Below are 13,787 nucleotides of genomic sequence, written 5' to 3' on the forward strand. Positions count from 1 at the left end.
CTCATGTGCACTCTGTCTCTGTGAGTGTGGATAAGTCACTTCATCATGCTGGGCCTTCTTTTCCTCCTCCGTAAAATAAACTATTTGGACCAGGTGGTCTCTGAGATCCCCTCTATCTTGAGACCTCTGATGAACCTTACAGACCAATTTATTAAATACTTACTATGTGCCAGGTCCTAATGTTAGGATTCCAAAGACAAAAGTGAAACAGCCACAGGCCTCAGACAACATTAAAATATCTTTCCTGTAACAATTGCCAGGTGAACAATAACGAGCCTCCTTGCAATGACAAGATCTCACATATTACATTTATCATGATTTAATAATTGCAGGTGACATTTGAAGAATGAATCTTGTACGTTATCACCCTTGATCACCACAACAATCCATGAGGAACATTTCCCCTATCATTTGCCCCAAAGAGGCATCTAGATGGAAAATTAAGTACAGCTTTGGACATGGCATTAGGAAGACCTAGAACCTTACTAGTTGTGTGACCTTCAACAAGTCACTTAACCTTTATTTGCCTCAGTTTCCTTATCTGTAAAATAGGGATAATAATAGCATCTGCCTCCCAGAGTTGTTGTGAGGATCAGATGAGAAAATAATGGTAAAGTGCTTAGCACAGTGACTGGCACATTGTAAGCACTATATAAAAGTTAACTGCTGCTGCTGCTACTACTACTATTAGTACTACTACTACTGCTACAACTACTACTACTACACTTCTGTTTGCCTCAGTTTCCTTGAAAGTAAAATGGAGACTATAGTACCTAGCTTCCATTATTACTGTGAATGTCACATGTGATAGTATTTATAAAGATTATAGCTTAGTGCTTGGCGCACATAGATACTTAATAAATGCTCATTTCCTTCCTTCTCTATTTTACACTTGAGGAAACTGAAGCTTAAAAAAGTTAATGACTTGTATAGAAGTACTGAAGGCAGAAACTAAAACCAAGTTCTCCAGGATTAGTGGTGTGGCATTTTTCCACTACCCCCAGATGTCTTTACCATTAAAAAGACAAAAAGACATACAAATAAATAAATAATGCTGGTCTTTTTGATGTGATCCAACCACATGAAAAAGTACTGGTAACCTATAGAGTTGGTCTTAGAATCAAGATTGACTTTCAAATCCTGACTGATGTATGCTAGAGGTTACCCTGGTTCCCTAAGGAAGAGAAACAAAGAACATTTATATAGCACCTGCTATATGCCAAGAACTGCAACAAATATTTTGCAAGATTACATAAGCTGATTCTTACAGTAATACTGGGAAGCAGGTGCTATTATTTCTCCTATTTTACAGCTGATGAAAGTGAGGCAAACAGAGGCTACGAGAATTGCTCATGGTCACACAGGAAATAAGTGACTAAGGCTTGATTTGAACTCAGGTCTTCCTGGCTTCAGACCCAGTGCTCTGTCCATTGAGACTATAAGCTGAAAAGCAAGTATTGATCTGTATAGTTAGAGGGAGTTACCTCAATGGAAGATGATGCCTACCTCCATATGCCAATACGTCACAAGATTAGTCCAAAATTACTTTCATTTCTTTTGTCTACATTTTCGGAGACATTCACCATAAAGTTCCTTGAGTTTTAAATTCTTTAACAAAAGGAAATTGGAAGAATTGACATGATCATTTCTTCACAGGTTGCACATAAAATTAGAGGAAAGAAATAGAATTTCAATTCTCTGCCTATGGCTATATGTTCAAGTAAGTTAATAAAATCCAATAAAAAAATTAAGCTAATCAAAACTAGATTAATTTAAGCTAATGGTACCTGAATTAGGTTTGCCTGATTATTTCACCTTTTACTAGTTCCACACGACTAATTCTGATCATTGCTGTTATTTCACTTGCTATACTGCCTCCCTCCAGACATTGTTCACACTCTCACCTGCAGGATTTACAGATGAATCAAATGTTAACCTCAAATGGAATCCTTTCTCACCTTGAAAATGCTGATTAGCTTTAAGCATCCCCAAATGATGAGTCCTGGTACTATAGCATTCTATAGATTAGATTTGACTTCATATAATCATGTTCTTTACTACTCATTAGATTCCCTCTGTTTTCTGAAGTTAGTGATTTCGTATCCTGCTGCTTATTCCAGAATTTGTCTTTCTTTGGACTTCCCTTCATTTGCATGCCTGAAGCACATGGCATACCTGAAATATTCCCCCTCAACATGGTTTCCTGCCCAGTGTGTTTAATTTAAGCAGCCTTCACCACTTATCAAGTGGCAGAATGCTTTTTAAAAAGATACTTTAGATGTCTTGTGGAAATATAAATGCATCTCCTAACTACACTATTGATAAAGTGAGGAATTATTCCCTCCATAGTCATTTTTTTCTAAATATCTTTCAAATGATGTTTGTCATCTTTTATCCTCTGCTGACTACATCCTATGTCATCATTAAGTCTGTGTTTTGCCATATTTCATTTTGATCTCTAAAGTATTAAGTTCCCTAAGTTTTCAGCAGCCGAGAGATCGGATACTCAGACATGCCTCTCAGAATGAGAATCAATGAGGCAGGCACTACTCCATCCTGTTCAAGTATATTGTCAGAAGAATAAATATGGCTTTGCTTTGGCTAATTAACATGTTACTTTTTCTATCAGTTCATAACCAGATACCGTACATAAGGTAGAGAAATGATAGCTCTTCATTTAGGAAGGCTACTGATCTAGTGAATCGATGAACCATCCACATTGCGGTAATGAGCTTCCCAAAATTAGACTAAACTCAGACGATAGAAATAGCAGGATATCCATAATATCCTGTTATTATAACAGACATTTGTTTACTTGAGAGAATCTAATACCAGCTGATTAAATTTTTTTAATGTTTACTTATTATACTCTGAGCTTGTTCAAACATTTGAAATGAGGTTGACTCCTCAACAGATAATGATGGTCTCATGCAAATCAGCCTCATCTTCAAATGGAGCAGATTGTGTTGTTTATTAAGAACTCAAGTGAGGCCTTTGGAGTGATCACAGTTCACAGAATGGCAGGCCTCTTCAACACAAATGACTGGAGGGGTAATTTAAACAGATATGCTTCTCCATAAGTGTTCATATTTTTCTTTCCTGTATGGATGAAGGCCAACTCTTGTTAGCCTGGGTAAGGGTAGTCTTAGCTGCCTTCTGGGGACCTGGCACACCAATGAGAGTAGGAATGGGGAAAGCTCAAAGAGGAAATACATAGCAAATGGAAATACAAAGACCAAAATGAAAGGCACAAGGGTTTAGATGCAGCTTTACCTGGGGTAAGGAAGTAACAGGTTCAAATCCTGAACCGTTTCCTAACCGTGCGACTCCGAGAAAGTGATTTGTGTGTTTCTCATCTGTAAAATCGAAGGTTGAACTTGCCTCCCTCTGAAGTCCTTTTCATTTCTAAATCTATGTCCTTCTGATTCTTTTAAATAGTTCTTGCCCTCAATGAGATTACCTTCTACATTTGAGCTATAGTGTTTTTTTTTTAATTTTTAAACTGTATATATGCTAAAATGAATACTTAGATCTTTCCCGAGTAGTTAAGAGCTACTTTCATGTACTCCATATGCTCAAAGTTGGTAGGAAAATAAGCATGTAGCCGTGCATGACTAATGCAATCAATTCGTAGTGATACCCTTCCCGGTCCCCAAGCTGCTAGTGCCTTCCTCTCCAAGATTACCTTTCCATCTACTGTGTATATATCTGTGTAGACCTAGTTATTTACAGCTGGATGGCACAGCAGACCAGGCCTGGAGTCAGGAAAGACATGAATTCAAATCTGACCTCCATGTCAGGTGGCATGTCTATATGTCTATATAAATATCATGCGTATGTCTATGTATGTCTATTTAAATCTTAGTTATCATCGTCACCAATGTTGGCTCCCCCATTTGATTCTGAGTTCTTTGAAGAGCAGGGGCTGTTTTTTTTTCTTTGTTTTTAATTTCCTTTCTTACATCCCCAGTTCTCGGCACAGTGCCTGGCTCAGAGTAGATAGTTAATAAATGTTTATTGAACTACTATGTAAGACTATTTTTTTCCTCAGCAACTATAATAATTCCTTCTGCATGTGAAAATAAGATTCAAATAATTTAAAAGAAATCAAATATTAATTAGCTTCTATTGTACAGAAGATTAGAAAGAATATTCAGAATTTCACCTTTCCAAAGAGATAATAAAGTGAATTCAGGTATTCTCTCAGAGAAAGTATTTGCACTCTCTCCCCCTCCCTCCCTTCCCTTCCTCCCTTCTGTCTTTCTCTGCCTCTGTCTCTCTGTCTGTATGTCTCTCTCTGTGTCTGTCTGCATGTCTCTCTGTCTCTTTCTGTCTTTGTGTCTCTGTCTCTATCTCTCTCCTCCTGCTCCTTTTCCTGTTTTCTCCCTCATTTTGTTTTGTTTTTCAAACTGATATTCATGGTTATAAAAGAGGAAAAAATTTCTAATCTACACATACATACTAATTACATATATATATATATATAATGTGTGTATGAGTATGTGCATAGTTTCCCATAAACTTTGTCCAAAATCATTTTAATAAAATATTAAAAAATGAAAAAAGTCTGAAATAATCCTATTATAAATATACTTCATGGCTTATGTCACATTAATTCCTATGATGTAATGTGACTGTCTATTGATTGATATTTGTTTTAGCTTAATTTTATTTTTTCTTGATAATCTTAAATACCTGCTTTAATCTTTCAATTTATAAGTTTTTTATTGAAAAAATAGCCAATTGGATACTGTTCAGACATGGAAAAATGATGAGCCATTGAAGGTCACTATGTTTATTGGCTAATAGGACATAAGAGGGACCACTAAATTAATGAAGAAGGGAGGGGTCACATTCTCAGGAGCTCTCAGGGAAGCCTTTATGCCTAAGGTAAGTCCTAAGTGGAAAAGAAAAATTTCCACAGTCAGTCATAAATGGAGCCTGCTCCTAGAATAAAGGGACTGCTACAAGGGTTAGAGAGGTGATGAGACCCTCTGACACATTCCACAAAATTGAGAATCAAATCCTTTCTAAATGGAGAGATAAATAGGAAACTTTTCCTGTATGTGCATACAAGGTAAAAACAGACCCAAATGTGTAAAAGTCACTCACATTCTAGAGGGATTTACTGAGGAATATAATACTGGCCATCTCCTTATAAAGAAATGTATTAAGACATTAGCATCTTGCTATAATATAGTTAGAAAAAACTGTTTTCAATTTTTGCATTAATATTAGATAAGCATCAAGATATGAAAGGGTATGGGTTATAAGGAATTTTTTTTGTTTTTTATTATACTGTTTATTCAGGCTTTCAGAATAAACATAAAATTTTTATGTTAAATTAATTCTTTTTGGTGTTAGATGATAGGGGCACATTAAACGTTTATGAAATTCAGAATCAATGAAAGGAGATAGACTAAGACAGAATGCATTGTCAGAATGCAATTTTCATGTTAAAGTTTTGTTTTCAAGATAAATTACCTTGCCTTGATATCACCATGATTTTTTTAAGAGCTTTCATGTTGTAGAGACATGCAAATTACTCTTATATTAGATTAATGACTAAGTTTCAAGAAAATGAAACCTAATGAATAACTCAACTAATATATGCAATGTGTATTTTCTCTTACAGAGGGTATTGGTTTGAAAATTAGCATAATATGCAAATAAGTAAAATATAAACATCTTGATTTTCCATTGTCAACATACCAAAACTTAGCCAGGCATTTAACTCTATAATTAATAAACACCTGCATGCTCATTCTATTGTGATCTGAAATTTGTCCTTTTTTCATCCCTTTTATTTGTATCAATCCCAGTAAATACACTAAGTTATCAGTTCATATTCTCTTCCTATTTCTGAAAAAGGCCCATCAGTTTACACAAAATTCTGCTTCTATAAATATTCATTGAAAGAGTAATATTGAAATGTAAAAAAAGAGAAAAACAATAGTTTACTAATGAACTGTATAACTTTGCTTAAATACATAAACCAATTCAAATAAAAATGCATACCATGATCCACAACACACACACACACACACCCTTGAATTCATTCAAGCAGTTTGGTTTTTTTTTGTTTGTCTGTTTGTTTTTTAGGCAATTGGGGTTAAGTGACTTATCCAGGGTCACACAGCTAGTGTCAAGTGTTTGGTCGGAGGCCGGATTTGAACTCAGGTCCTCCTGACTTCTGGGCCGGTGCTCTATCCACTGCACCACCTAGCTGCCCCAAAAATTGGGAATGTTTTTGTTTTTGTTTTTTTTTTTTAAGGCAATTGGGGTTAAGTGACTTGCCCAGGGTCACACAGCTGGTAAGTGTCAAGTGTTTGGTCTGAGGCTGAATTTGACCTCAGGTCCTCCTGACTTCTGAGCTGGTGCTCTATCCACTGTGCCACCTCACTGCCCCGCAGTTTGGTTTTTTGAGGGGTGCATTGGGAATGGGATTGTGGGTCATTGAAATTCCTCAAATAGTTCAATTAGTTATTTCAACTGATTAATAAGAGTTGAAAGGAAGAAAAGAGAAAAATGGTTTGCACATATTAATCACCTATCAAATATCATACTTCAGCTTGATTGAATGTGATATGCTCTGTACCACAAGAAAAATAAATTCCAAATGGATAAATGATCTAAATATGAAAATGTCCCTTTTTTTATTTTAAACAGCAACAATAATAAATCAAGGAAAATAGGACAGCTTTGATGGATTAGAGAAAGAATCTTCAACAAGACAAAATTTAGGAGAGATTATAAAGGGCAAAATAAGCAATTACATGATATAAAAAATTTAAAAGTTTTGGTATGAACACAACTGACACAGGTAGAATAATAATGAGAAATATGGGGGAGTAGATGGTGAAGTGGAGAGAGCACCAGCCTTGAAATCAAGAGGAGCTAAGTTCAAATCATAGCCTCAGATACTTACTAGCTGTATGACCCTGGTCAAGTCACTTACCCCTGATTGAGAGAGAGACATACAGAGACAGATACATAGACAGAGAAACAGAGAGAGAGAGAGAAGAAATCTATGGGTAGCTATATCAAACATCTCTGAGAAAAGGCTGATATACACAATTTATGCAGAATACCGGTCACTCCAGTGTATAACTTTGATCGTCAAGTTTGATTTCTCACTTTGTTTGATTTCTCACTTTCACAAACTCCCTCAACCCCAAATCCAATCACTTGCCAAATCTTTTTGTTTCTTTCAAATCAAGATCTCTCTAATTGAATCCTTTCTCTCCACTTGTGCAACCGTGACCCTAAAAGTTCAGGTCCTTGTTACCTCCGTCCCAACCTATTGCAAGTCTTTTAATTGGGCTCCCAGCTTTAAGTCTCTTTCCATTCCAATTCAACCTTCCTATAAATGTTGTATTGATTTTCCTAAAGCAGATTCTAGGTCACTCCCTTACTCTCAGTAAACTCCAATGACTCCCTTTTACCTTTAGGATCAGCTGTTAACTGCTATTTGGAACATCTAAAGCCATTCACATGTTGGCATCAACTTACTTTTATAGCCTTATTCCATGTTAAACACATTCAAACCCCCTTCAGTTCAGTCAAAGAAACCTTCTTACTGTTCCTCAGACATGGTCCTCTATTTCTCATTCCTGGACCTTTCCCATGCCTGGAATACCCTTCCTTCCCACCTCTGGCATTCAGAATGATTAGGGCCTATTAAGACTTACCCGAAGGCCATCTTCTTCTTGAGGCCTTTCTGATCACCCAGTTGTTAACGCCTTCCCCACCCAAATCAGCTTTAATCTACATTTGTGTTTTCTGTACATATCTCACTCAGCCAACAACATTTTTAAAATTCACTGTGTTATATTCTAGAAATTAAAAGAAAAGTAAATACAAGCAAACAAAACCACCAATCCCTGCCCTTTTTTAGAGCAGCGTACATGCAGATATTATACAGAGCAGGTGAACGTAATGTGAAAGGAGAATCACTAGCAGCTGGGAGACAGAGAGCGAGCCCTCGTGTAAAAGGGGAGATTGTAGCAGAATATCGAACCAGGAGGTTTAGAGAACTAAGATGCTGAGCGAAGAAGGCAGAATCTTCCAGGCATGGAGATACAATACCAAGTCTGATGAAAGGCCAGTAGGTCAGTGGCTGACTCCTAGGAGAGGAAGTACAGTGGAATGAGGTATACAAAGACCAGGAAGGAACGGAGGAAGGAACCAGGGTACAAACAGTTTTGAATGCCAAAAAGAGGACTTTATATTTGATCCTGGAGATAAGTAGCCTGAGGAGTTCATTGAGCATAGGGGTGGCATGAACAGACATACACTTTAAGAAAAACCACCCTCACAGGTTAGTGCAAGATAGATTAGCAGCAAAAGGTATTTGAGTCTAGGAGACAAACTAGCAGGCCATTCAAGTACTCCAAGGAAGAGGTGATAAAGGCTATATAAAGGGGGAGAAGGGAACACAGGAGAGATGATGGGAAGGTTGAAATGACAAAATTTGGCAGATGTTTTGATATGTGGGGTGAGTGAGGATGAGGAGCTGAGAATGATATGGAGTTTTAAAGCTTGGGTGAGGATACTGATTCTCTCATCGGTAAAAGGAAAGCTCAGAAGGGAATGGGAAGTATTTTGGATAAAATAATGTTCTGTATTGAATCTGTCTATGGGCCATCCAGTTTGAAATGTCCAAGACATGGCTGATGATGGACAACTATCATTCAGCTGACTGACTAGGACTGGATATATAGATTTGGGAATCATCTTCATAGAGATAAAATAATTCATATTTGCTGATGATATTACCAAGTGAGATAGTACAGAGTGAAAAGAGAAAACCCAAGACAGAGCCTTGAGGAAAATAAATAGTTGTAGGTCATGAGGTGGATGACAAATCAGCAAAAGAGACTGAGAAGGATTTATTAGACAGCTAGAGGTGAGAGAATGTCCAGAAGAGGGTGAACATCAATGTCAAACGCTTCAGATAGGTCAAAGAGGATCGGACCAGGAAAAAAGTCATCGGGTCTGTCAATGATCTCTTGATCATTGGTTGTTAGGCAGAGGGCAGTTTCAGTTGAATGATGCAGTTCAAAGACAGATTTCAGAGGGTTAAGAAGTGAATGAGAGGAGAAGTGAAGGCACCAGTGTAGGCTGATTTCTGAAGGAGATTGGCCACAAAGATGAAGAGGGATAGAGAAAGATATGGGGGTGGGATAGAATAAAGAGACGGATTTTTAAGGATGGGAGATATATGGGTACATTTGTGGGGCTATAGGAAAAAGGGAAAGAACTAAAATATAAGGATAAATTGAAGAAAAGACAAAGGGTATATACTGTCTCCTCTTTCTACTTCTCACCCGTCTCCATACCATGATGCCTTTCTTTTCTCAAGCTATCATCCTCAACTCCCACCAAAAGAGTCTTGGACTTGGAGTCTGTGGCAATGAGCCTTTGTAGGTGAGAGCTTCCACTCAATTTAACCTGGATCTAGGCCCCCAAACCTGTGGTTCTTTGACTTCATTATTGCTTAGGATACCATGGCTTAGTTGTCACTTTGATTTATATCCTTCATTCATATTTCTTTTATTGATAAGTATTTGTCTTAAGATCTAAAAAAATGCTTTAAATATCGTTTTCTTTCAATTTTTAAGATCATCTGATGCCATAGCATATGATCAGTTTTTTAAATGTGATACTGAAAAATAAGCATGTTTTTTAAATATTCTCATTCTGTAATTGCCATAGCTCTGTTAAATCTAGGTGGTGGTGTTTGTCACAAAGTTCTATTCAAATGTGTAATTTACTTTTTATCTTTTTTGTGTACTAAGTTCTAAAAGGGTAATAGTAAAGGCATCTACAATTACTGGCTTGTAGCAGGGGCCTTTTTGCTTTATAGTTAGCTTTTCCTTCAATATTTAGATTCAACTTAAGTTAATATATACATATTTAATAATGACATTCATTCATTATCTATGGTATCTTCATCTTTCCTACCATGGGATAATTGATTTAGAGCTGGAAAGAACATTAGAGATCATCGATGCATGCAACCCATTCACTTTATAGACAAGAAAACTGAGGCCCAGAGATGGGCTGTGACTTGCCCAAGGTCAGTAGCAAGGTAGGATTTAAACACAGGTCCCATGACTACAAATTCACTATTCTTTTAGCAGCCCCACAGTCCAATCCAACAGGCATTTATTGACTACCCTTCATTTCCAAGACACCATACTAGGCCCTTGGGATTCAAAACAAAACACAGTTCCTGCCCTCAGGGAGCTTATGTTTTACCTCCTCAGATGTGTAGACCCTTGGGGGAAAGTTTGGCTGAGGGCCATGGGAGAGGAATATCTTTGCTTCTTTTATTATATTATTTTATTATCTCCTTTTTATTTTTACTATTTTTTTATCTTTGGTGAAATTATTTTTGTAACTCCTTTCTTTCTCTTACCAGTCTTATTCCTGTCTGTCTAAACCCCAAAGCCATGACCTCATGCTGGGTGTCTTCATCCCTTCTCCTCGATAGACACATCATTTTTCAGCACCCCTTCATCTACCTTACCTCCCCATGAGAATGTAAGCTCTTTGAGGGCAAGGGCTGACTTTTTTTGTTTATATTTACATATAATATACACACATTTACATATGATATATATACATTTATATATCCCACATTATTTGCTTGTATCCCCAGCACTTAGAACAATTTCAGTCACATAGTTGTTTGCTGCTGTTCCTCCTTTGTCTTCAAAGAAGGCCAATGACATCACAATGTTGCAGTCGGGGTGCGGTGTATTTGGCTGTGGCTGATCGTACCAATGCGAGTTTGGAAGGCACCAAGACAGACTGGGCACAAAAGGTCCTTTAGAACATTTGCACTGAAAGTGGCTCTGGCTTGGAGCAGCTCACACATCCTTTGTACTTCTGTGGTTCTGCTTTGTCATGGAGTAGGGCACCTTTGATGCAGACATGCCACACTGGGCAGTCCTGTGCCAGCCTTTCCCATGCCATACAGTTAATACTAAAGAGCATCCTCATACCACCACTTCTGACAACCCCTTGAGCACTTACTTTGTGCAAACTCCTCATAAAATATTATTTTGGGTAAGTATTCAGATCACCTGACCAGCCCATTGGAGTTGCACTCTCTGTAATTGAGTTTGAATGCTTGGCGTGTCAGCTCTGGAGAGGAGTTCAGGGTCTTGTACCTGATCTCGCCAGGTAATCTTCAGGATCTTCCTAAGACACTTCAAGTGGAAGTGCTTCAGTTTTCTGGCATGGCACTGATAGACTGTCCAGGTTTCACAGAAATGCAACAGCATAATCAGCAAAACGGTTCTAGAGACCTTCAGTTTGGTTTATAGCTTGATACCGCTTCTCTCCCACACTTTCTTTCTGAGCCTCCCAAGTGCTGAGCTAGCTCTGGCAATGGGTACATCAACCTCATCATCTTTGTGAACATCCCAGAAAATTACGCCGCCAAGATAAATGGAGTTATCCATAGCATTCAGAATTTCTCCATTTACTGTGACCAATGTCTCCACGTAAGGATGGTGCAGTGGTAGCTGATGGAGGACCTCTGTTGTCTTGATATTGATCATCAGGTCCAAATTAGCACAGTCAGCAGAGAATTGGTCCGTACTCTTGCATCTTGGCCTCAGAGGCTCTATTGAGCGCACAATCATTTTTGAACAAAAAGCCATGTACCAACTCCCCCTCTGTTTTGGTCTTGGCTTGTAGCCTTTTCAAGTTTAAATAGTTTACAATCAGTGCAGAAGCTGACCTTGATGCCATTTCATTCTAATTGAAGGTATCCAGCAACATCAGGGAAAACATCATGCTGAAGAGCATGGCAGTAAGCATACAACTCTACTTCATTCCATTGGTGACTGGGAAAGCATAAGTGCGTTGTCCTTCATCCAGAACCCGTGGGAACATGCCATGATGGAACTGGTGTGCAATGCTGATGAAGTTCTCTAGGCAACCCAATTTCACCATGATCTCCCACAAGGCCTCATGACTGATAGTATCAAAGCCTTGGTCAAGTCAACAAACATTGTATCTGTTCTGTTCCTGGAATCTTTCTTGGAGTTGTCTGAATGGTCCACATGGTGTTAGCAGGCACATGGTAAGTGTTTAATAAATGAATGCTTCCTTCCTTTCTTCCTTTCTGCCTGCCTGCCTTTTTTCCTTCTTTCCTTCCTTCCTTTTTTCCTTCCTTTTGAATTCATCTGAAGCATAATAACTTTTAAACTATCCTACCATTTTCCCACATTTTAGGTGAGATGAGATTATATGAATTTGAGGTTATAAATATATGTTTCCCTCTAACTTTTTTTAATTTATAATTTAGCATACAACTTGCTAATTCAATTCTTTTTTCACAGGTCACTCTTCTTTAATCCCTTCTATTTCCAAATAGTTTTGGGGAATTTCTGAGCCTAGCTCCCTGGAAAGCCCAGGAGAATGTCGCCCATCCCCTTCAAAGCAGGATCTACTAGGCAAACTGAAAAGGGGGAAAAAATGTATCAGCCTGCTGGTGAAGCCTTCTTGATATTAGCAGCTTCCTTTCTCGACGATATGGATTGGGTCATTTAAATGTGTCAGGCTAGCTCAGAAGTACATAGCAGTTTAGGTTAAATAAGTAAAACATTTCCCAGGAGAGGCAAGGATAGAGAGAGGGAGAACCAGTCAAGTGAAAAAAGAAAGGTTTCTTGGGAGAAAACATTCTATGTAACTGTTAGAGTGAATTAACAGAATGAGAAAACATTCTGTTCAAAGAGGAGGTGATGACCAGATACTTTGATAATTGTTAAAGAAATCTCTTTGATCTAAGACATCAAGGTTGAGGTAGTGTTTTAGACAAAACTGCAGGTGTCTCATATCCAAGGACAAGAAATACTTTTTGCAACAACGAATGAAACCATCTGTTTTACTATGCCTTACATGGCTTTTTATATGTTATTTCTCCTCCACCTCCATCACTCAAACTTTCTCTGAATGTCATCCGACTCTTGTAACCCCTTCCCAGAAGTATTACATTTGTTTTCAATTTCCCCTTTCCTACTCCATCCCCTTTTTAATCCAAGCTTCTTTTTTTTTGACATTGCAAATAATTTTTTATTTTTCATTCTCTTGATAACCCTCAAATAAGATATTTCTAAAAGGTAATGTCTTGTCACCATTTCTGCCCAGCTGAGATATGAATGGGATTTATCTCCCATGTTTCCTTTCTTCTTCCTTTCTTGGTTGACCTTAATCTGTAGAATCCCCTTCCAAGCAATATTAAATGAATTCTACTCTGGAACATAGATTTTCACATGTATATGTATATGCATGTATATATATATTTGTATATATATACATAAAGGTATTTATACACATATGTATATGTATATATGTATTTATACATGCACATGTATATATATATAATTTATTAACATTTTATATATTATGGTATAGGTATATTATGTTTATGTGTTTATATTATTTTATATGTGTATATATATGCATGTATGCATATATAGTCCCTTACACTTTTAGGTGTTGAGATTCTGTGAATTTCAAAGTTGCAAAGGATCACTCTTTCTGTCTAGTTCAACCAAGACTTTTCTTTTAGCTGAGCTTAATAAAGAACTAGCAGAAAGATTTCTCTAGGAATTTAACTGTGCATCATATTGACTTGTACTTTAGTGCTGTTTCCAAGACTGAGAATGGGACAGTGGCAAGAATTTTATTTTATTTTATTTATTTTAGATATAGAGGATCTGGGGTGCAGAATGAGGGACTTGGAACCAAGAAGATGTCAGTTCAAA

Source organism: Vombatus ursinus, unplaced genomic scaffold (genome assembly GCF_900497805.2).
Source record: "Vombatus ursinus unplaced genomic scaffold, bare-nosed wombat genome assembly UNPS02014810.1, whole genome shotgun sequence".
Taxonomy (NCBI): Eukaryota; Metazoa; Chordata; class Mammalia; order Diprotodontia; family Vombatidae; genus Vombatus; species Vombatus ursinus.